Source organism: Mustela nivalis (assembly GCF_964662115.1).
Source record: "Mustela nivalis genome assembly, chromosome: 9".
In the NCBI taxonomy this organism is placed as follows: domain Eukaryota; kingdom Metazoa; phylum Chordata; class Mammalia; order Carnivora; family Mustelidae; genus Mustela; species Mustela nivalis.
The window spans coordinates 37672504-37696209 of NC_139028.1; positions in this window are offsets into that span (position 1 = coordinate 37672504).

Consider the following 23706-nt stretch of genomic DNA (forward strand, 5'->3'; position numbering starts at 1 on the left):
ATTGGGAAGGAAAACTCCCGGCGAATTCTCTTCGGTCGCCGCATGTCTGCAGTGCCGCCCCCCACGACCGCCCCCGCGGCTGGCCGGGCATTGTGAGTGCCCGCACCCGAACCTTGCCAAGAGGCACTCCGCGAGACGGACTGAGGCGAGGCCAACGCTGGCAGATCCTTGGCCTGCGGGGTCCCATCCCTGGCAGTATACCATGGGCACGGGCCCAGTGGGAAGCCCGGGCTCAAACGCTCGCTTGCCTCCCCATCCTTCTGCTTCTGGGGTCCTGTCCCCTGTGGCCTTTATATCAGGGACCTGAGTCCGCAGCCACGCATCTCCCAACCACGCAGGCGGCAACGGTGCCTTCCGGCGTTTCGGGAAATCCTCGGAGTGAGATAAACCTGCGTGGCCAAACTGAGGTCATCCCCATCCTTGGGCGCCCCATCTTCCGGAAAGACAGAGGCGCACGCCCAGCCCCCACCCATACTTCAACTCTGCTCCCGGAATGCTCCACTGCGCCGGCGCCCCATGTTGGGATGCGTATTTTCCGTGCGATTTCCGGGCGGCCGCAACATGCCCTGGGCGAGAAAGGGCCCTGGGTCATGGAGAGCAGGGTGGTCCGCAGGGCTGACCAACGCCGGCCAATTCTCACGAGCGTTCTGCCCAAACCGATCCCGGTTTGGGCAGAACGCTCGTGAGAATTGGCCGGAAAAAGCCCGGCGAAGTCTCTTTGGGCGCCGCACCTCTGCAGGGACAACCCCCCGCGACCTGGACGGGCATGGTGAGTGCTGGCAGCCGAACCCCGCCAAGAGGCCCTCCACGAGACAGAACGCGGCGAGGCCAACGCCTGCAGATCCTCGGCCTGCGGGGGTCCCATCCCTGGCGCTATACCATAGGGCCGGGCCCATCATGAAGCCTGGGCTCCAACGCTCGCATGCTTACCCAGCCTTCTGCTTCCGGGGTCCTGTCCCTCGTGGCCAAAATATCTGGAACCCTGAGTCCCGCAGCCACGCATCTCCCAACCACGCGGGCGCCAACGGCCCCTTCCAGCGCTTAAGACAACCCACGGACTGAGATAAACCTCTGGAACCAAATTGAGGTCATCCCCATCCTTGGGCGCCCCATCCTCCCGAAAGACGGAGGCGCACGCCCTGCCGCCACCAGTCCTTCCAATCTGCTCCCGGGACGCTCCACTGCGCCGGAGCCCCCGCATGTGCCGCGTCTTTCCCGTGCGATTTCCAGGCGGCAGCAACTTGCCCTGGGTGAGAAAGGGCCCTTTGCCATAGAGAGCATGGCGGCCCGCAGGGATGCCCAACGCCGGCAGGTTCTCACCGGCGTTCTGCCCAAACCGATCCTCGTGTGGGCCGAACGCTCGTGAGAATTGGGAAGGAAAACTCCCGGCGAATTCTCTTCGGTCGCCGCATGTCTGCAGTGCCGCCCCACACGACCGCCCCCGCGGCTGGCCAGGCATTGTGAGTGCCCGCACCCGAACCTTGCCAAGAGGCACTCCGCGAGACGGACTGAGGCGAGGCCAACGCTGGCAGATCCTTGGCCTGCGGGGTCCCATCCCTGGCAGTATACCATGGGCACGGGCCCAGTGGGAAGCCCGGGCTCAAACGCTCGCTTGCCTCCCCATCCTTCTGCTTCTGGGGTCCTGTCCCCTGTGGCCTTTATATCAGGGACCTGAGTCCGCAGCCACGCATCTCCCAAACACGCAGGCGGCAACGGTGCCTTCCGGCGTTTCGGGAAATCCTCGGAGTGAGATAAACCTGCGTGGCCAAACTGAGGTCATCCCCATCCTTGGGCGCCCCATCTTCCGGAAAGACGGAGGCGCACGCCCAGCCCCCACTCATACTTCAACTCTGCTCCCGGAATGCGCCACTGCGCCGGCGCCCCCTGGTGGGATGCGTATTTTCCGTGCGATTTCCGGGCGGCCGCAACATGCCCTGGGCGAGAAAGGGCCCTGGGTCATGGAGAGCAGGGTGGTCCGCAGGGCTGACCAACGCCGGCCAATTCTCACGAGCGTTCTGCCCAAACCGATCCCGGTTTGGGCAGAACGCTCGTGAGAATTGGCCGGAAAAAGCCCGGCGAAGTCTCTTTGGGCGCCGCACCTCTGCAGGGTCAACCCCCCGGGACCTGGACGGGCATGGTGAGTGCTGGCAGCCGAACCCCGCCAAGAGGCCCTCCACGAGACAGAACGCGGCGAGGCCAACGCCTGCGGATCCTCGGCCTGCGGGGGTCCCATCCCTGGCGCTATACCATAGGGCCGGGCCCATCATGAAGCCCGGGCTCCAACGCTCGCATGCTTACCCAGCCTTCTGCTTCCGGGGTCCTGTCCCTCGTGGCCAAAATATCTGGAACCCTGAGTGCCGCAGCCACGCATCTCCCAACCACGCGGGCGCCAACGGCCCCTTCCAGCGCTTAAGACAACCCACGGACTGAGATAAACCTCTGGAACCAAATTGAGGTCATCCCCATCCTTGGGCGCCCCATCCTCCCGAAAGACGGAGGCGCACGCCCTGCCGCCACCAGTCCTTCCAATCTGCTCCCGGGACGCTCCACTGCGCCGGAGCCCCCGCGTGGGCCGCGTCTTTCCCGTGCGATTTCCAGGCGGCCGCAACATGCCCTGGGTGAGAAAGGGCCCTTTGCCATAGAGAGCATGGCGGCCCGCAGGGATGCCCAACGCCGGCAGGTTCTCACCGGCGTTCTGCCCATACCGATCCCCGTGTGGGCCGAACGCTCGTGAGAATTGGGAAGGAAAACTCCCGGCGAATTCTCTTCGGGCGCCGCATGTCTGCAGTGCCGCCCCCCACGACGGCCCCCGCGGCTGGCCGGGCATTGTGAGTGCCCGCACCCGAACCTTGCCAAGAGGCACTCCGCGAGACGGACTGAGGCGAGGCCAACGCTGGCAGATCCTTGGCCTGCGGGGTCCCATCCCTGGCAGTATACCATGGGCACGGGCCCAGTGCGAAGCCCGGGCTCAAATGCTCGCTTGCCTCCCCATCCTTCTGCTTCTAGGGTCCTGTCCCCTGTGGCCTTTATATCAGGAACCTGAGTCCGCAGCCACGCATCTCCCAACCACGCAGGCGGCAACGGTGCCTTCCGGCGCTTCGGGAAATCCTCGGAGTGAGATAAACCTGCGTGGCCAAACTGAGGTCATCCCCATCCTTGGGCGCCCCATCTTCCGGAAAGACGGAGGCGCACGCCCAGCTCCCACCCATACTTCAACTCTGCTCCCGGAATGCTCCACTGCGCCGGCGCCCCCTGGTGGGATGCGTATTTTCCGTGCGATTTCCGGGCGGCCGCAACATGCCCTGGGCGAGAAAGGGCCCTGGGTCATGGAGAGCAGGGTGGTCCGCAGGGCTGACCAACGCCGGCCAATTCTCACGAGCGTTCTGCCCAAACCGATCCCGGTTTGGGCAGAACGCTCGTGAGAATTGGCCGGAAAAAGCCCGGCGAAGTCTCTTTGGGCGCCGCACCTCTGCAGGGTCAACCCCCCGGGACCTGGACGGGCATGGTGAGTGCTGGCAGCCGAACCCCGCCAAGAGGCCCTCCACGAGACAGAACGCGGCGAGGCCAACGCCTGCGGATCCTCGGCCTGCGGGGGTCCCATCCCTGGCGCTATACCATAGGGCCGGGCCCATCATGAAGCCCGGGCTCCAACGCTCGCATGCTTACCCAGCCTTCTGCTTCCGGGGTCCTGTCCCTCGTGGCCAAAATATCTGGAACCCTGAGTGCCGCAGCCACGCATCTCCCAACCACGCGGGCGCCAACGGCCCCTTCCAGCGCTTAAGACAACCCACGGACTGAGATAAACCTCTGGAACCAAATTGAGGTCATCCCCATCCTTGGGCGCCCCATCCTCCCGAAAGACGGAGGCGCACGCCCTGCCGCCACCAGTCCTTCCAATCTGCTCCCGGGACGCTCCACTGCGCCGGAGCCCCCGCGTGGGCCGCATCTTTCCCGTGCGATTTCCAGGCGGCCGCAACATGCCCTGGGTGAGAAAGGGCCCTTTGCCATAGAGAGCATGGCGGCCCGCAGGGATGCCCAACGCCGGCAGGTTCTCACCGGCGTTCTGCCCATACCGATCCCCGTGTGGGCCGAACGCTCGTGAGAATTGGGAAGGAAAACTCCCGGCGAATTCTCTTCGGGCGCCGCATGTCTGCAGTGCCGCCCCCCACGACGGCCCCCGCGGCTGGCCGGGCATTGTGAGTGCCCGCACCCGAACCTTGCCAAGAGGCACTCCGCGAGACGGACTGAGGCGAGGCCAACGCTGGCAGATCCTTGGCCTGCGGGGTCCCATCCCTGGCAGTATACCATGGGCACGGGCCCAGTGCGAAGCCCGGGCTCAAATGCTCGCTTGCCTCCCCATCCTTCTGCTTCTAGGGTCCTGTCCCCTGTGGCCTTTATATCAGGAACCTGAGTCCGCAGCCACGCATCTCCCAACCACGCAGGCGGCAACGGTGCCTTCCGGCGCTTCGGGAAATCCTCGGAGTGAGATAAACCTGCGTGGCCAAACTGAGGTCATCCCCATCCTTGGGCGCCCCATCTTCCGGAAAGACGGAGGCGCACGCCCAGCCCCCACCCATACTTCAACTCTGCTCCCGGAATGCTCCACTGCGCCGGCGCCCCCTGGTGGGATGCGTATTTTCCGTGCGATTTCCGGGCGGCCGCAACATGCCCTGGGCGAGAAAGGGCCCTGGGTCATGGAGAGCAGGGTGGTCCGCAGGGCTGACCAACGCCGGCCAATTCTCACGAGCGTTCTGCCCAAACCGATCACGGTTTGGGCAGAACGCTCGTGAGAATTGGCCGGAAAAAGCCCGGCGAAGTCTCTTTGGGCGCCGCACCTCTGCAGGGACAACCCCCCGGGACCTGGACGGGCATGGTGAGTGCTGGCAGCCGAACCCCGCCAAGAGGCCCTCCACGAGACAGAACGCGGCGAGGCCAACGCCTGCAGATCCTTGGCCTGCGGGGGTCCCATCCCTGGCGCTATACCATAGGGCCGGGCCCATCATGAAGCTCGGGCTCCAACGCTTGCATGCTTACCCAGCCTTCTGCTTCCGGGGTCCTGTCCCTCGTGGCCAAAATATCTGGAACCCTGAGTCCCGCAGCCACGCATCTCCCAACCACGCGGGCGCCAACGGCCCCTTCCAGCGCTTAAGACAACCCACGGACTGAGATAAACCTCTGGAACCATTGAGGTCATCCCCATCCTTGGGCGCCCCATCCTCCCGAAAGACGGAGGCGCACGCCCTGCCGCCACCAGTACTTCCAATCTGCTCCCGGGACGCTCCACTGCGCCGGAGCCCCCACGTGGGCCGCGTCTTTCCCGTGCGATTTCCAGGCGGCCGCAACATGCCCTGGGTGAGAAAGGGCCCTTTGCCATAGAGAGCATGGCGGCCCGCAGGGATGCCCAACGCCGGCAGGTTCTCACCGGCGTTGTGCCCATACCGATCCACGTGTGGGCCGAACGCTCGTGAGAATTGGGTAGGAAAACTCCCGGCGAATACTCTTCGGTCGCCGCATGTCTGCAGTGCCGCCCCCCACGACCGCCCACGCGGCTGGTCGGGCATTGTGAGTGCCCGCACCCGAACCTTGCCAAGAGGCACTCCGCGAGACGGACTGAGGCGAGGCCAACGCTGGCAGATCCTTGGCCTGCGGGGTCCCATCCCTGGCAGTATACCATGGGCACGGGCCCAGTGGGAAGCCCGAACTCAAACGCTCGCTTGCCTCCCCATCCTTCTGCTTCTGGGGTCCTGTCCCCTGTGGCCTTTATATCAGGAACCTGAGTCCACAGCCACGCATCTCCCAACCACGCAGGTGGCAACGGTGCCTTCCGGCGCTTCGGGAAATCCTCGGAGTGAGATAAACCTGCGTGGCCAAACTGAGGTCATCCCCATCCTTGGGCGCCCCATCTTCCGGAAAGACAGAGGCGCACGCCCAGCCCCCACCCATACTTCAACTCTGCTCCCAGAATGCTCCACTGCGCCGGCGCCCCCTGGTGGGATGCGTATTTTCCGTGTGATTTCCGGGCGGCCGCAACATGCCCTGGGCGAGAAAGGGCCCTGGGTCATGGAGAGCAGGGTGGTCCGCAGGGCTGACCAACGCCGGCCAGTTCTCACGAGCGTTCTGCCCAAACCGATCCCGGTTTGGGCAGATCGCTCGTGAGAATTGGCCGGAAAAAGCCCGGCGAAGTCTCTTTGGGCGCCGCACCTCTGCAGGGACAACCCCCCGGGACCTGGACGGGCATGGTGAGTGCTGGCAGCCGAACCCCGCCAAGAGGCCCTCCACGAGACAGAACGCGGCGAGGCCAACGCCTGCGGATCCTCGGCCTGCGGGGGTCCCATCCCTGGCGCTATACCATAGGGCCGGGCCCACCATGAAGCCCGGGATCGAACGCTCGCATGCTTACCCAGCCTTCTGCTTCCGGGGTCCTGTCCCTCGTGGCCAAAATATCTGGAACCCTGAGTCCCGCAGCCACGCATCTCCCAACCACGCGGGCGCCAACGGCCCCTTCCAGCGCTTAAGACAACCCACGGACTGAGATAAACCTCTAGAACCAAAATGAGGTCATCCCCATCCTTGGGCGCCCCATCCTCCCGAAAGACGGAGGCGCACGCCCTGCTGCCACCAGTCCTTCCAATCTGCTCCCGGGACGCTCCACTGCGCCGGAGCCCCCGCGTGGGCCGCGTCTTTCCCGTGCGATTTCCAGGCGGCCGCAACATGCCCTGGGTGAGAAAGGGCCCTTTGCCATAGAGAGCATGGCGGCCCGCACGGATGCCCAACGCCGGCAGGTTCTCACCGGCGTTCTGCCCATACCGATCCCCGTGTGGGCCGAACGCTCGTGAGAATTGGGAAGGAAAACTCCCGGCGAATTCTCTTCGGTCGCCGCATGTCTGCAGGGCCGCCCCCCACGACCGCCCCCGCGGCTGGCCGGGCATTTTGAGTGCCCGCACCCGAACCTTGCCAAGAGGCACTCCGCGAGACGGACTGAGGCGAGGCCAACGTTGGCAGATCCTTGGCCTGCGGGGTCCCATCCCTGGCAGTATACCATGAGCACGGGCCCAGTGGGAAGCCCGGGCTCAAACGCTCGCTTGCCTCCCCATCCTTCTGCTTCTGGGGTCCTGTCCCCTGTGGCCTTTATATCAGGAACCTGAGTCCGCAGCCACGCATCTCCCAACCACGCAGGCGGCAACGGTGCCTTCCGGCGCTTCGGGAAATCCTCGGAGTGAGATAAACCTGCGTGGCCAAACTGAGGTCATCCCCATCCTTGGGCGCCCCATCTTCCGGAAAGACGGAGGCGCACGCCCAGCCCATACCCATACTTCAACTCTGCTCCCGGAATGCTCCACTGCGCCGGCGCCCCCTGGTGGGATGCGTATTTTCCGTGCGATTTTCGGGCGGCCGCAACATGCCCTGGGCGAGAAAGGGCCCTGGGTCATGGAGAGCAGGGTGGTCCGCAGGGCTGACCAACTCCGGCCAATTCTCACGAGCGTTTTGCCCAAACCGATCCCGGTTTGGGCAGAACGCTCGTGAGAATTGGCCGGAAAAAGCCCGGCGAAGTCTCTTTGGGCGCCGCACCTCTGCAGGGACAACCCCCCGGGACCTGGACGGGCATGGTGAGTGCTGGCAGCCGAACCCCGCCAAGAGGCCCTCCACGAGACAGAACGCGGCAAGGCCAACGCCTGCGGATCCTCGGCCTGCGGGGGTCCCATCCCTGGCGCTATACCATAGGGCTGGGCCCATCATGAAGCCCGGGGTCCAACGCTCGCATGCTTACCCAGCCTTCTGCTTCTGGGGTCCTGTCCCTCGTGGCCAAAATATCTGGAACCCTGAGTCCCGCAGCCTCGCATCTCCCAACCACGCGGGCGCCAACGGCCCCTTCCAGCGCTTAAGACAACCCACGGACTGAGATAAACCTCTGGAACCAAATTGAGGTCATCCCCATCCTTGGGCGCCCCATCCTCCCGAAAGACGGAGGCGCACGCCCTGCCGCCACCAGTCCTTCCAATCTGCTCCCGGGACGCTCCACTGCGCCGGAGCCCCCGCGTGGGCCGCGTCTTTCCCGTGTGATTTCCAGGCGGCCGCAACATGCCCTGGGTGAGAAAGGGCCCTTTGCCATAGAGAGCATGGCGGCCCGCAGGGATGCCCAACGCCGGCAGGTTCTCACCAGCGTTCTGCCCAAAGCGATCCCCGTGTGGGCCGAACGCTCGTGAGAATTGGGAAGGAAAACTCCCGGCGAATTCTCTTCGGTTGCCGCATGTCTGCAGTGCCGCCCCCCACGACCGCCCCGCGGCTGGCCGGGCATTGTGAGTGCCCGCACCCGAACCTTGCCAAGAGGCACTCCGCGAGACGGACTGAGGCGAGGCCAACGCTGGCAGATCCTTGGCCTGCGGGGTCCCATCCCTGGCAGTATACCATGGGCACGGGCCCAGTGGGAAGCCCGGCCTCAAACGCTCGCTTGCCTCCCCATCCTTCTGCTTCTGGGGTCCTGTCCCCTGTGGCCTTTATATCAGGGACCTGAGTCCGCAGCCACGCATCTCCCAACCACGCAGGCGGCAACGGTGCCTTCCGGCGCTTCGGGAAATCCTCGGAGTGAGATAAACCTGCGTGGCCAAACTGAGGTCATCCCCATCCTTGGGCGCCCCATCTTCCGGAAAGACGGAGGCGCACGCCCAGCCCCCACCCATACTTCAACTCTGCTCCCGGAATGCGCCACTGCGCCGGCGCCCCCTGGTGGGATGCGTATTTTCCGTGCGATTTCCGGGCGGCCGCAACATGCCCTGGGCGAGAAAGGGCCCTGGGTCATGGAGAGCAGGGTGGTCCGCAGGGCTGACCAACGCCGGCCAATTCTCACGAGCGTTCTGCCCAAACCGATCCCGGTTTGGGCAGAACGCTCGTGAGAATTGGCCGGAAAAAGCCCGGCGAAGTCTCTTTGGGCGCCGCACCTCTGCAGGGTCAACCCCCCGGGACCTGGACGGGCATGGTGAGTGCTGGCAGCCGAACCCCGCCAAGAGGCCCTCCACGAGACAGAACGCGGCGAGGCCAACGCCTGCGGATCCTCGGCCTGCGGGGGTCCCATCCCTGGCGCTATACCATAGGGCCGGGCCCATCATGAAGCCCGGGCTCCAACGCTCGCATGCTTACCCAGCCTTCTGCTTCCGGGGTCCTGTCCCTCGTGGCCAAAATATCTGGAACCCTGAGTCCCGCAGCCACGCATCTCCCAACCACGCGGGCGCCAACGGCCCCTTCCAGCGCTTAAGACAACCCACGGACTGAGATAAACCTCTGGAACCAAATTGAGGTCATCCCCATCCTTGGGCGCCCCATCCTCCCGAAAGACGGAGGCGCACGCCCTGCCGCCACCAGTCCTTCCAATCTGCTCCCGGGACGCTCCACTGCGCTGGAGCCCCCGCGTGGGCCGCGTCTTTCCCGTGCGATTTCCAGGCGGCTGCAACTTGCCCTGGGTGAGAAAGGGCCCTTTGCCATAGAGAGCATGGCGGCCCGCAGGGATGCCCAACGCCGGCAGGTTCTCACCGGCGTTCTGCCCAAACCGATCCCCGTGTGGGCCGAACGCTCGTGAGAATTGGGAAGGAAAACTCCCGGCGAATTCTCTTCGGTCGCCGCATGTCTGCAGTGCCGCCCCCCATGACCGCCCCGCGGCTGGCCGGGCATTGTGAGTGCCCACACCCGAACCTTGCCAAGAGGCACTCCGCGAGACGGACTGAGGCGAGGCCAACGCTGGCAGATCCTTGGCCTGCGGGGTCCCATCCCTGGCAGTATACCATGGGCACGGGCCCAGTGGGAAGCCCGGGCTCAAACGCTCGCTTGCCTCCCCACCCTCTGCTTCTGGGGTCCTGTCCCCTGTGGCCTTTATATCAGGAACCTGAGTCCGCAGCCACGCATCTCCCAACCACGCAGGCGGCAACGGTGCCTTCCGGCGCTTCGGGAAATCCTCGGAGTGAGATAAACCTGCGTGGCCAAACTGAGGACATCCCCATCCTTGGGCGCCCCATCTTCCGGAAAGACGGAGGCGCACGCCCAGCCCCCACCCATACTTCAACTCTGCTCCCGGAATGCTCCACTGCGCCGGCGCCCCCTGGTGGGATGCGTATTTTCCGTGCGATTTCCGGGCGGCCGCAACATGCCCTGGGCGAGAAAGGGCCCTGGGTCATGGAGAGCAGGGTGGTCCGCAGGGCTGACCAACGCCGGCCAATTCTCACGAGCGTTCTGCCCAAACCGATCCCGGTTTGGGCAGAACGCTCGTGAGAATTGGCCGGAAAAAGCCCGGCGAAGTCTCTTTGGGCGCCGCACCTCTGCAGGGACAACCCCCCGCGACCTGGACGGGCATGGTGAGTGCTGGCAGCCGAACCCCGCCAAGAGGCCCTCCACGAGACAGAACGCGGCGAGGCCAACGCCTGCGGATCCTCGGCCTGCGGGGGTCCCATCCCTGGCGCTATACCATAGGGCCGGGCCCATCATGAAGCCTGGGCTCCAACGCTCGCATGCTTACCCAGCCTTCTGCTTCCGGGGTCCTGTCCCTCGTGGCCAAAATATCTGGAACCCTGAGTCCCGCAGCCACGCATCTCCCAACCACGCGGGCGCCAACGGCCCCTTCCAGCGCTTAAGACAACCCACGGACTGAGATAAACCTCTGGAACCAAATTGAGGTCATCCCCATCCTTGGGCGCCCCATCCTCCCGAAAGACGGAGGCGCACGCCCTGCCGCCACCAGTCCTTCCAATCTGCTCCCGGGACGCTCCACTGCGCCGGAGCCCCCGCATGTGCCGCGTCTTTCCCGTGCGATTTCCAGGCGGCAGCAACTTGCCCTGGGTGAGAAAGGGCCCTTTGCCATAGAGAGCATGGCGGCCCGCAGGGATGCCCAACGCCGGCAGGTTCTCACCGGCGTTCTGCCCAAACCGATCCTCGTGTGGGCCGAACGCTCGTGAGAATTGGGAAGGAAAACTCCCGGCGAATTCTCTTCGGTCGCCGCATGTCTGCAGTGCCGCCCCCCACGACCGCCCCCGCGGCTGGCCGGGCATTGTGAGTGCCCGCACCCGAACCTTGCCAAGAGGCACTCCGCGAGACGGACTGAGGCGAGGCCAACGCTGGCAGATCCTTGGCCTGCGGGGTCCCATCCCTGGCAGTATACCATGGGCACGGGCCCAGTGGGAAGCCCGGGCTCAAACGCTCGCTTGCCTCCCCATCCTTCTGCTTCTGGGGTCCTGTCCCCTGTGGCCTTTATATCAGGGACCTGAGTCCGCAGCCACGCATCTCCCAACCACGCAGGCGGCAACGGTGCCTTCCGGCGTTTCGGGAAATCCTCGGAGTGAGATAAACCTGCGTGGCCAAACTGAGGTCATCCCCATCCTTGGGCGCCCCATCTTCCGGAAAGACAGAGGCGCACGCCCAGCCCCCACCCATACTTCAACTCTGCTCCCGGAATGCTCCACTGCGCCGGCGCCCCATGTTGGGATGCGTATTTTCCGTGCGATTTCCGGGCGGCCGCAACATGCCCTGGGCGAGAAAGGGCCCTGGGTCATGGAGAGCAGGGTGGTCCGCAGGGCTGACCAACGCCGGCCAATTCTCACGAGCGTTCTGCCCAAACCGATCCCGGTTTGGGCAGAACGCTCGTGAGAATTGGCCGGAAAAAGCCCGGCGAAGTCTCTTTGGGCGCCGCACCTCTGCAGGGACAACCCCCCGCGACCTGGACGGGCATGGTGAGTGCTGGCAGCCGAACCCCGCCAAGAGGCCCTCCACGAGACAGAACGCGGCGAGGCCAACGCCTGCAGATCCTCGGCCTGCGGGGGTCCCATCCCTGGCGCTATACCATAGGGCCGGGCCCATCATGAAGCCTGGGCTCCAACGCTCGCATGCTTACCCAGCCTTCTGCTTCCGGGGTCCTGTCCCTCGTGGCCAAAATATCTGGAACCCTGAGTCCCGCAGCCACGCATCTCCCAACCACGCGGGCGCCAACGGCCCCTTCCAGCGCTTAAGACAACCCACGGACTGAGATAAACCTCTGGAACCAAATTGAGGTCATCCCCATCCTTGGGCGCCCCATCCTCCCGAAAGACGGAGGCGCACGCCCTGCCGCCACCAGTCCTTCCAATCTGCTCCCGGGACGCTCCACTGCGCCGGAGCCCCCGCATGTGCCGCGTCTTTCCCGTGCGATTTCCAGGCGGCAGCAACTTGCCCTGGGTGAGAAAGGGCCCTTTGCCATAGAGAGCATGGCGGCCCGCAGGGATGCCCAACGCCGGCAGGTTCTCACCGGCGTTCTGCCCAAACCGATCCTCGTGTGGGCCGAACGCTCGTGAGAATTGGGAAGGAAAACTCCCGGCGAATTCTCTTCGGTCGCCGCATGTCTGCAGTGCCGCCCCACACGACCGCCCCCGCGGCTGGCCAGGCATTGTGAGTGCCGGCACCCGAACCTTGCCAAGAGGCACTCCGCGAGACGGACTGAGGCGAGGCCAACGCTGGCAGATCCTTGGCCTGCGGGGTCCCATCCCTGGCAGTATACCATGGGCACGGGCCCAGTGGGAAGCCCGGGCTCAAACGCTCGCTTGCCTCCCCATCCTTCTGCTTCTGGGGTCCTGTCCCCTGTGGCCTTTATATCAGGGACCTGAGTCCGCAGCCACGCATCTCCCAAACACGCAGGCGGCAACGGTGCCTTCCGGCGTTTCGGGAAATCCTCGGAGTGAGATAAACCTGCGTGGCCAAACTGAGGTCATCCCCATCCTTGGGCGCCCCATCTTCCGGAAAGACGGAGGCGCACGCCCAGCCCCCACTCATACTTCAACTCTGCTCCCGGAATGCGCCACTGCGCCGGCGCCCCCTGGTGGGATGCGTATTTTCCGTGCGATTTCCGGGCGGCCGCAACATGCCCTGGGCGAGAAAGGGCCCTGGGTCATGGAGAGCAGGGTGGTCCGCAGGGCTGACCAACGCCGGCCAATTCTCACGAGCGTTCTGCCCAAACCGATCCCGGTTTGGGCAGAACGCTCGTGAGAATTGGCCGGAAAAAGCCCGGCGAAGTCTCTTTGGGCGCCGCACCTCTGCAGGGTCAACCCCCCGGGACCTGGACGGGCATGGTGAGTGCTGGCAGCCGAACCCCGCCAAGAGGCCCTCCACGAGACAGAACGCGGCGAGGCCAACGCCTGCGGATCCTCGGCCTGCGGGGGTCCCATCCCTGGCGCTATACCATAGGGCCGGGCCCATCATGAAGCCCGGGCTCCAACGCTCGCATGCTTACCCAGCCTTCTGCTTCCGGGGTCCTGTCCCTCGTGGCCAAAATATCTGGAACCCTGAGTGCCGCAGCCACGCATCTCCCAACCACGCGGGCGCCAACGGCCCCTTCCAGCGCTTAAGACAACCCACGGACTGAGATAAACCTCTGGAACCAAATTGAGGTCATCCCCATCCTTGGGCGCCCCATCCTCCCGAAAGACGGAGGCGCACGCCCTGCCGCCACCAGTCCTTCCAATCTGCTCCCGGGACGCTCCACTGCGCCGGAGCCCCCGCGTGGGCCGCGTCTTTCCCGTGTGATTTCCAGGCGGCCGCAACATGCCCTGGGTGAGAAAGGGCCCTTTGCCATAGAGAGCATGGCGGCCCGCAGGGATGCCCAACGCCGGCAGGTTCTCACCAGCGTTCTGCCCAAAGCGATCCCCGTGTGGGCCGAACGCTCGTGAGAATTGGGAAGGAAAACTCCCGGCGAATTCTCTTCGGTTGCCGCATGTCTGCAGTGCCGCCCCCCACGACCGCCCCGCGGCTGGCCGGGCATTGTGAGTGCCCGCACCCGAACCTTGCCAAGAGGCACTCCGCGAGACGGACTGAGGCGAGGCCAACGCTGGCAGATCCTTGGCCTGCGGGGTCCCATCCCTGGCAGTATACCATGGGCACGGGCCCAGTGGGAAGCCCGGCCTCAAACGCTCGCTTGCCTCCCCATCCTTCTGCTTCTGGGGTCCTGTCCCCTGTGGCCTTTATATCAGGGACCTGAGTCCGCAGCCACGCATCTCCCAACCACGCAGGCGGCAACGGTGCCTTCCGGCGCTTCGGGAAATCCTCGGAGTGAGATAAACCTGCGTGGCCAAACTGAGGTCATCCCCATCCTTGGGCGCCCCATCTTCCGGAAAGACGGAGGCGCACGCCCAGCCCCCACCCATACTTCAACTCTGCTCCCGGAATGCGCCACTGCGCCGGCGCCCCCTGGTGGGATGCGTATTTTCCGTGCGATTTCCGGGCGGCCGCAACATGCCCTGGGCGAGAAAGGGCCCTGGGTCATGGAGAGCAGGGTGGTCCGCAGGGCTGACCAACGCCGGCCAATTCTCACGAGCGTTCTGCCCAAACCGATCCCGGTTTGGGCAGAACGCTCGTGAGAATTGGCCGGAAAAAGCCCGGCGAAGTCTCTTTGGGCGCCGCACCTCTGCAGGGTCAACCCCCCGGGACCTGGACGGGCATGGTGAGTGCTGGCAGCCGAACCCCGCCAAGAGGCCCTCCACGAGACAGAACGCGGCGAGGCCAACGCCTGCGGATCCTCGGCCTGCGGGGGTCCCATCCCTGGCGCTATACCATAGGGCCGGGCCCATCATGAAGCCCGGGCTCCAACGCTCGCATGCTTACCCAGCCTTCTGCTTCCGGGGTCCTGTCCCTCGTGGCCAAAATATCTGGAACCCTGAGTCCCGCAGCCACGCATCTCCCAACCACGCGGGCGCCAACGGCCCCTTCCAGCGCTTAAGACAACCCACGGACTGAGATAAACCTCTGGAACCAAATTGAGGTCATCCCCATCCTTGGGCGCCCCATCCTCCCGAAAGACGGAGGCGCACGCCCTGCCGCCACCAGTCCTTCCAATCTGCTCCCGGGACGCTCCACTGCGCTGGAGCCCCCGCGTGGGCCGCGTCTTTCCCGTGCGATTTCCAGGCGGCTGCAACTTGCCCTGGGTGAGAAAGGGCCCTTTGCCATAGAGAGCATGGCGGCCCGCAGGGATGCCCAACGCCGGCAGGTTCTCACCGGCGTTCTGCCCAAACCGATCCCCGTGTGGGCCGAACGCTCGTGAGAATTGGGAAGGAAAACTCCCGGCGAATTCTCTTCGGTCGCCGCATGTCTGCAGTGCCGCCCCCCATGACCGCCCCGCGGCTGGCCGGGCATTGTGAGTGCCCACACCCGAACCTTGCCAAGAGGCACTCCGCGAGACGGACTGAGGCGAGGCCAACGCTGGCAGATCCTTGGCCTGCGGGGTCCCATCCCTGGCAGTATACCATGGGCACGGGCCCAGTGGGAAGCCCGGGCTCAAACGCTCGCTTGCCTCCCCACCCTCTGCTTCTGGGGTCCTGTCCCCTGTGGCCTTTATATCAGGAACCTGAGTCCGCAGCCACGCATCTCCCAACCACGCAGGCGGCAACGGTGCCTTCCGGCGCTTCGGGAAATCCTCGGAGTGAGATAAACCTGCGTGGCCAAACTGAGGACATCCCCATCCTTGGGCGCCCCATCTTCCGGAAAGACGGAGGCGCACGCCCAGCCCCCACCCATACTTCAACTCTGCTCCCGGAATGCTCCACTGCGCCGGCGCCCCCTGGTGGGATGCGTATTTTCCGTGCGATTTCCGGGCGGCCGCAACATGCCCTGGGCGAGAAAGGGCCCTGGGTCATGGAGAGCAGGGTGGTCCGCAGGGCTGACCAACGCCGGCCAATTCTCACGAGCGTTCTGCCCAAACCGATCCCGGTTTGGGCAGAACGCTCGTGAGAATTGGCCGGAAAAAGCCCGGCGAAGTCTCTTTGGGCGCCGCACCTCTGCAGGGACAACCCCCCGCGACCTGGACGGGCATGGTGAGTGCTGGCAGCCGAACCCCGCCAAGAGGCCCTCCACGAGACAGAACGCGGCGAGGCCAACGCCTGCGGATCCTCGGCCTGCGGGGGTCCCATCCCTGGCGCTATACCATAGGGCCGGGCCCATCATGAAGCCTGGGCTCCAACGCTCGCATGCTTACCCAGCCTTCTGCTTCCGGGGTCCTGTCCCTCGTGGCCAAAATATCTGGAACCCTGAGTCCCGCAGCCACGCATCTCCCAACCACGCGGGCGCCAACGGCCCCTTCCAGCGCTTAAGACAACCCACGGACTGAGATAAACCTCTGGAACCAAATTGAGGTCATCCCCATCCTTGGGCGCCCCATCCTCCCGAAAGACGGAGGCGCACGCCCTGCCGCCACCAGTCCTTCCAATCTGCTCCCGGGACGCTCCACTGCGCCGGAGCCCCCGCATGTGCCGCGTCTTTCCCGTGCGATTTCCAGGCGGCAGCAACTTGCCCTGGGTGAGAAAGGGCCCTTTGCCATAGAGAGCATGGCGGCCCGCAGGGATGCCCAACGCCGGCAGGTTCTCACCGGCGTTCTGCCCAAACCGATCCTCGTGTGGGCCGAACGCTCGTGAGAATTGGGAAGGAAAACTCCCGGCGAATTCTCTTCGGTCGCCGCATGTCTGCAGTGCCGCCCCCCACGACCGCCCCCGCGGCTGGCCGGGCATTGTGAGTGCCCGCACCCGAACCTTGCCAAGAGGCACTCCGCGAGACGGACTGAGGCGAGGCCAACGCTGGCAGATCCTTGGCCTGCGGGGTCCCATCCCTGGCAGTATACCATGGGCACGGGCCCAGTGGGAAGCCCGGGCTCAAACGCTCGCTTGCCTCCCCATCCTTCTGCTTCTGGGGTCCTGTCCCCTGTGGCCTTTATATCAGGGACCTGAGTCCGCAGCCACGCATCTCCCAACCACGCAGGCGGCAACGGTGCCTTCCGGCGTTTCGGGAAATCCTCGGAGTGAGATAAACCTGCGTGGCCAAACTGAGGTCATCCCCATCCTTGGGCGCCCCATCTTCCGGAAAGACAGAGGCGCACGCCCAGCCCCCACCCATACTTCAACTCTGCTCCCGGAATGCTCCACTGCGCCGGCGCCCCATGTTGGGATGCGTATTTTCCGTGCGATTTCCGGGCGGCCGCAACATGCCCTGGGCGAGAAAGGGCCCTGGGTCATGGAGAGCAGGGTGGTCCGCAGGGCTGACCAACGCCGGCCAATTCTCACGAGCGTTCTGCCCAAACCGATCCCGGTTTGGGCAGAACGCTCGTGAGAATTGGCCGGAAAAAGCCCGGCGAAGTCTCTTTGGGCGCCGCACCTCTGCAGGGACAACCCCCCGCGACCTGGACGGGCATGGTGAGTGCTGGCAGCCGAACCCCGCCAAGAGGCCCTCCACGAGACAGAACGCGGCGAGGCCAACGCCTGCAGATCCTCGGCCTGCGGGGGTCCCATCCCTGGCGCTATACCATAGGGCCGGGCCCATCATGAAGCCTGGGCTCCAACGCTCGCATGCTTACCCAGCCTTCTGCTTCCGGGGTCCTGTCCCTCGTGGCCAAAATATCTGGAACCCTGAGTCCCGCAGCCACGCATCTCCCAACCACGCGGGCGCCAACGGCCCCTTCCAGCGCTTAAGACAACCCACGGACTGAGATAAACCTCTGGAACCAAATTGAGGTCATCCCCATCCTTGGGCGCCCCATCCTCCCGAAAGACGGAGGCGCACGCCCTGCCGCCACCAGTCCTTCCAATCTGCTCCCGGGACGCTCCACTGCGCCGGAGCCCCCGCATGTGCCGCGTCTTTCCCGTGCGATTTCCAGGCGGCAGCAACTTGCCCTGGGTGAGAAAGGGCCCTTTGCCATAGAGAGCATGGCGGCCCGCAGGGATGCCCAACGCCGGCAGGTTCTCACCGGCGTTCTGCCCAAACCGATCCTCGTGTGGGCCGAACGCTCGTGAGAATTGGGAAGGAAAACTCCCGGCGAATTCTCTTCGGTCGCCGCATGTCTGCAGTGCCGCCCCACACGACCGCCCCCGCGGCTGGCCAGGCATTGTGAGTGCCCGCACCCGAACCTTGCCAAGAGGCACTCCGCGAGACGGACTGAGGCGAGGCCAACGCTGGCAGATCCTTGGCCTGCGGGGTCCCATCCCTGGCAGTATACCATGGGCACGGGCCCAGTGGGAAGCCCGGGCTCAAACGCTCGCTTGCCTCCCCATCCTTCTGCTTCTGGGGTCCTGTCCCCTGTGGCCTTTATATCAGGGACCTGAGTCCGCAGCCACGCATCTCCCAAACACGCAGGCGGCAACGGTGCCTTCCGGCGTTTCGGGAAATCCTCGGAGTGAGATAAACCTGCGTGGCCAAACTGAGGTCATCCCCATCCTTGGGCGCCCCATCTTCCGGAAAGACGGAGGCGCACGCCCAGCCCCCACTCATACTTCAACTCTGCTCCCGGAATGCGCCACTGCGCCGGCGCCCCCTGGTGGGATGCGTATTTTCCGTGCGATTTCCGGGCGGCCGCAACATGCCCTGGGCGAGAAAGGGCCCTGGGTCATGGAGAGCAGGGTGGTCCGCAGGGCTGACCAACGCCGGCCAATTCTCACGAGCGTTCTGCCCAAACCGATCCCGGTTTGGGCAGAACGCTCGTGAGAATTGGCCGGAAAAAGCCCGGCGAAGTCTCTTTGGGCGCCGCACCTCTGCAGGGTCAACCCCCCGGGACCTGGACGGGCATGGTGAGTGCTGGCAGCCGAACCCCGCCAAGAGGCCCTCCACGAGACAGAACGCGGCGAGGCCAACGCCTGCGGATCCTCGGCCTGCGGGGGTCCCATCCCTGGCGCTATACCATAGGGCCGGGCCCATCATGAAGCCCGGGCTCCAACGCTCGCATGCTTACCCAGCCTTCTGCTTCCGGGGTCCTGTCCCTCGTGGCCAAAATATCTGGAACCCTGAGTGCCGCAGCCACGCATCTCCCAACCACGCGGGCGCCAACGGCCCCTTCCAGCGCTTAAGACAACCCACGGACTGAGATAAACCTCTGGAACCAAATTGAGGTCATCCCCATCCTTGGGCGCCCCATCCTCCCGAAAGACGGAGGCGCACGCCCTGCCGCCACCAGTCCTTCCAATCTGCTCCCGGGACGCTCCACTGCGCCGGAGCCCCCGCGTGGGCCGCGTCTTTCCCGTGCGATTTCCAGGCGGCCGCAACTTGCCCTGGGTGAGAAAGGGCCCTTTGCCATAGAGAGCATGGCGGCCCGCAGGGATGCCCAACGCCGGCAGGTTCTCACCGGCGTTCGGCCCAAACCGATCCCCGTGTGGGCCGAACACTCGTGAGAATTGGGAAGGAAAACTCCCGGCGAATTCTCTTCGGTCGCCGCATGTCTGCAGTGCCGCCCACCACGACCGCCCCGCGGCTGGCCGGGCATTGTGAGTGCCCGCACCCGAACCTTGCCAAGATGCACTCCGCGAGACGGACTGAGGCGAGGTCAACGCTGGCAGATCCTTGGCCTGCGGGGTCCCATCCCTGGCAGTATACCATGGGCACGGGCCCAGTGGGAAGCCCGGGCTCAAACGCTCGCTTGCCTCCCCATCCTTCTGCTTCTGGGGTCCTGTCCCCTGTGGCCTTTATATCAGGGACCTGAGTCCGCAGCCACGCATCTCCCAACCACGCAGGCGGCAACGGTGCCTTCCGGCGCTTCGGGAAATCCTCGGAGTGAGATAAACCTGCGTGGCCAAACTGAGGTCATCCCCATCCTTGGGCGCCCCATCTTCCGGAAAGACGGAGGCGCACGCCCAGCCCCCACCCATACTTCAACTCTGCTCCCGGAATGCTCCACTGCGCCGGCGCCCCCTGGTGGGATGCGTATTTTCCGTGCGATTTCCGGGCGGCCGCAACATGCCCTGGGCGAGAAAGGGCCCTGGGTCTTGGAGAGCAGGGTGGTCCGCAGGGCTGACCAACGCCGGCCAATTCTCACGAGCGTTCTGCCCAAACCGATCCCGGTTTGGGCAGAACGCTCGTGAGAATTGGCCGGAAAAAGCCCGGCGAAGTCTCTTTGGGCGCCGCACCTCTGCAAGGTCAACCCCCCGGGACCTGGACGGGCATGGTGAGTTCTGGCAGCCGAACCCCGCCAAGAGGCCCTCCACGAGACAGAACGCGGTGAGGCCAACGCCTGCGGATCCTTGGCCTGCGGGGGTCCCATCCCTGGCGCTATACCATAGGGCCGGGCCCATCATGAAGCCCGGGCTCCAACGCTCGCATGCTTACCCAGCCTTCTGCTTCCGGGGTCCTGTCCCTCGTGGCCAAAATATCTGGAACCCTGAGTCCCGCAGCCACGCATCTCCCAACCACGCGGGCGCCAACGGCCCCTTCCAGCGCTTAAGACAACCCACGGACTGAGATAAACCTCTGGAACCAAATTGAGGTCATCCCCATCCTTGGGCGCCCCATCCTCCCGAAAGACGGAGGCGCACGCCCTGCCGCCACCAGTCCTTCCAATCTGCTCCCGGGACGCTCCACTGCGCCGGAGCCCCCGCGTGTGCCGCGTCTTTCCCGTGCGATTTCCAGGCGGCCGCAACTTGCCCTGGGTGAGAAAGGGCCCTTTGCCATAGAGAGCATGGCGGCCCGCAGGGATGCCCAACGCCGGCAGGTTCTCACCGGCGTTCTGCCCAAACCGATCCCCGTGTGGGCCCAACGCTCGTGAGAATTGGGAAGGAAAACTCCCGGCGAATTCTCTTCGGTCGCCGCATGTCTGCAGTGCCGCCCCCCACGACCGCCCCCGCGGCTGGCCGGGCATTGTGAGTGCCCGCACCCGAACCTTGCCAAGAGGCACTCCGCGAGACTGACTGACGCGAGGCCAACGCTGGCAGATCCTTGGCCTGCGGGGTCCCATCCCTGGCAGTATACCATGGGCACGGGCCCAGTGGGAAGCCCGGGCTCAAACGCTCGCTTGCCTCCCCATCCTTCTGCTTCTGGAGTCCTGTCCCCTGTGGCCTTTATATCAGGGACCTGAGTCCGCAGCCACGCATCTCCCAACCACGCAGGCGGCAACGGTGCCTTCCGGCGCTTCGGGAAATCCTCGGAGTGAGATAAACCTGCGTGGCCAAACTGAGGTCATCCCCATCCTTGGGCGCCCCATCTTCCGGAAAGACGGAGGCGCACGCCCAGCCCCCACCCATACTTCAACTCTGCTCCCGGAATGCTCCACTGCGCCGGCGCCCCCTGGTGGGATGCGTATTTTCCGTGCGATTTCCGGGCGGCCGCAACATGCCCTGGGCGAGAAAGGGCCCTGGGTCATGGAGAGCAGGGTGGTCCGAATGGGCTGACCAACGCCGGCCAATTCTCACGAGCGTTCTGCCCAAACCGATCCCGGTTTGGGCAGAACGCTCGTGAGAATTGGCCGGAAAAAGCCCGGCGAAGTCTCTTTGGGCGCCGCACCTCTGCAGGGTCAACCCCCCGGGACCTGGACGGGCATGGTGAGTGCTGGCAGCCGAACCCCACCAAGAGGCCCTCCACGAGACAGAACGCGGCGAGGCCAACGCCTGCGGATCCTCGGCCTGCGGGGGTCCCATCCCTGGCGCTATACCATAGGGCCGGGCCCATCATGAAGCCCGGGCTCCAACGCTCGCATGCTTACCCAGCCTTCTGCTTCCGGGGTCCTGTCCCTCGTGGCCAAAATATCTGGAACCCTGAGTCCCGCAGCCACGCATCTCCCAACCACGCGGGTGCCAACGGCCCCTTCCAGCGCTTAAGACAACCCACGGACTGAGATAAACCTCTGGCACCAAATTGAGGTCATCCCCATCCTTGGGCGCCCCATCCTCCCGAAAGACGGAGGCGCACGCCCTGCCGCCACCAGTCCTTCCAATCTGCTCCCGGGACGCTCCACCTCGCCGGAGCCCCCGCGTGGGCCGCGTCTTTCCCGTGCGATTTCCAGGCGGCCGCAACTTGCCCTGGGTGAGAAAGGGCCCTTTGCCATAGAGAGCATGGCGGCCCGCAGGGATGCCCAACGCCGGCAGGTTCTCACCGGCGTTCTGCCCAAACCGATCCCCGTGTGGGCCGAACGCTCGTGAGAATTGGGAAGGAAAACTCCCGGCGAATTCTCTTCGGTCGCTGCATGTCTGCAGTGCCGCCCCCCACGACCGCCCCGCGGCTGGCCGGGCATTGTGAGTGCCCGCACCCGAACCTTGCCAAGAGGCACTCCGCGAGACGGACTGAGGCGAGGCCAACGCTGGCAGATCCTTGGCCTGCGGGGTCCCATCCCTGGCAGTATACCATGGGCACGGGCCCAGTGGGAAGCCCGGGCTCAAACGCTCGCTTGCCTCCCCATCCTTCTGCTTCTGGGGTCCTGTCCACTGTGGCCTTTATATCAGGAACCTGAGTCCGCAGCCACGCATCTCCCAACCACGCAGGCGGCAACGGTGCCTTCCGGCGCTTCGGGAAATCCTCGGAGTGAGATAAACCTGCGTGGCCAAACTGAGGTCATCCACATACTTGGGCGCCCCATCTTCCGGAAAGACGGAGGCGCACGCCCAGCCCCCACCCATACTTCAACTCTGCTCCCGGAATGCTCCACTGCGCCGGCGCCCCCTGGTGGGATGCGTATTTTCCGTGCGATTTCCGGGCGGCCGCAACATGCCCTGGGCGAGAAAGGGCCCTGGGTCATGGAGAGCAGGGTGGTCCGCAGGGCTGACCAACGCCGGCCAATTCTCACGAGCGTTCTGCCCAAACCGATCCCGGTTTGGGCAGAACGCTCGTGAGAATTGGCCGGAAAAAGCCCGGCGAAGTCTCTTTGGGCGCCGCACCTCTGCAGGGTCAACCCCCCGGGACCTGGACGGGCATGGTGAGTTCTGGCAGCCGAACCCCGCCAAGAGGCCCTCCACGAGACAGAACGCGGTGAGGCCAACGCCTGGGGATCCTTGGCCTGCGGGGGTCCCATCCCTGGCGCTATACCATAGGGCCGGGCCCATCATGAAGCCCGGGCTCCAACGCTCGCATGCTTACCCAGCCTTCTGCTTCCGGGGTCCTGTCCCTCGTGGCCAAAATATCTGGAACCCTGAGTCCCGCAGCCACGCATCTCCCAACCACGCGGGCGCCAACGGCCCCTTCCAGCGCTTAAGACAACCCACGGACTGAGATAAACCTCTGGAACCAAATTGAGGTCATCCCCATCCTTGGGCGCCCCATCCTCCCGAAAGACGGAGGCGCACGCCCTGCCGCCACCAGTCCTTCCAATCTGCTCCCGGGACGCTCCACTGCGCCGGAGCCCCCGCATGTGCCGCGTCTTTCCCGTGCGATTTCCAGGCGGCAGCAACTTGCCCTGGGTGAGAAAGGGCCCTTTGCCATAGAGAGCATGGCGGCCCGCAGGGATGCCCAACGCCGGCAGGTTCTCACCGGCGTTCTGCCCAAACCGATCCTCGTGTGGGCCGAACGCTCGTGAGAATTGGGAAGGAAAACTCCCGGCGAATTCTCTTCGGTCGCCGCATGTCTGCAGTGCCGCCCCCCACGACCGCCCCCGCGGCTGGCCGGGCATTGTGAGTGCCCGCACCCGAACCTTGCCAAGAGGCACTCCGCGAGACGGACTGAGGCGAGGCCAACGCTGGCAGATCCTTGGCCTGCGGGGTCCCATCCCTGGCAGTATACCATGGGCACGGGCCCAGTGGGAAGCCCGGGCTCAAACGCTCGCTTGCCTCCCCATCCTTCTGCTTCTGGGGTCCTGTCCCCTGTGGCCTTTATATCAGGGACCTGAGTCCGCAGCCACGCATCTCACAACCACGCAGGCGGCAACGGTGCCTTCCGGCGTTTCGGGAAATCCTCGGAGTGAGATAAACCTGCGTGGCCAAACTGAGGTCATCCCCATCCTTGGGCGCCCCATCTTCCGGAAAGACGGAGGCGCACGCC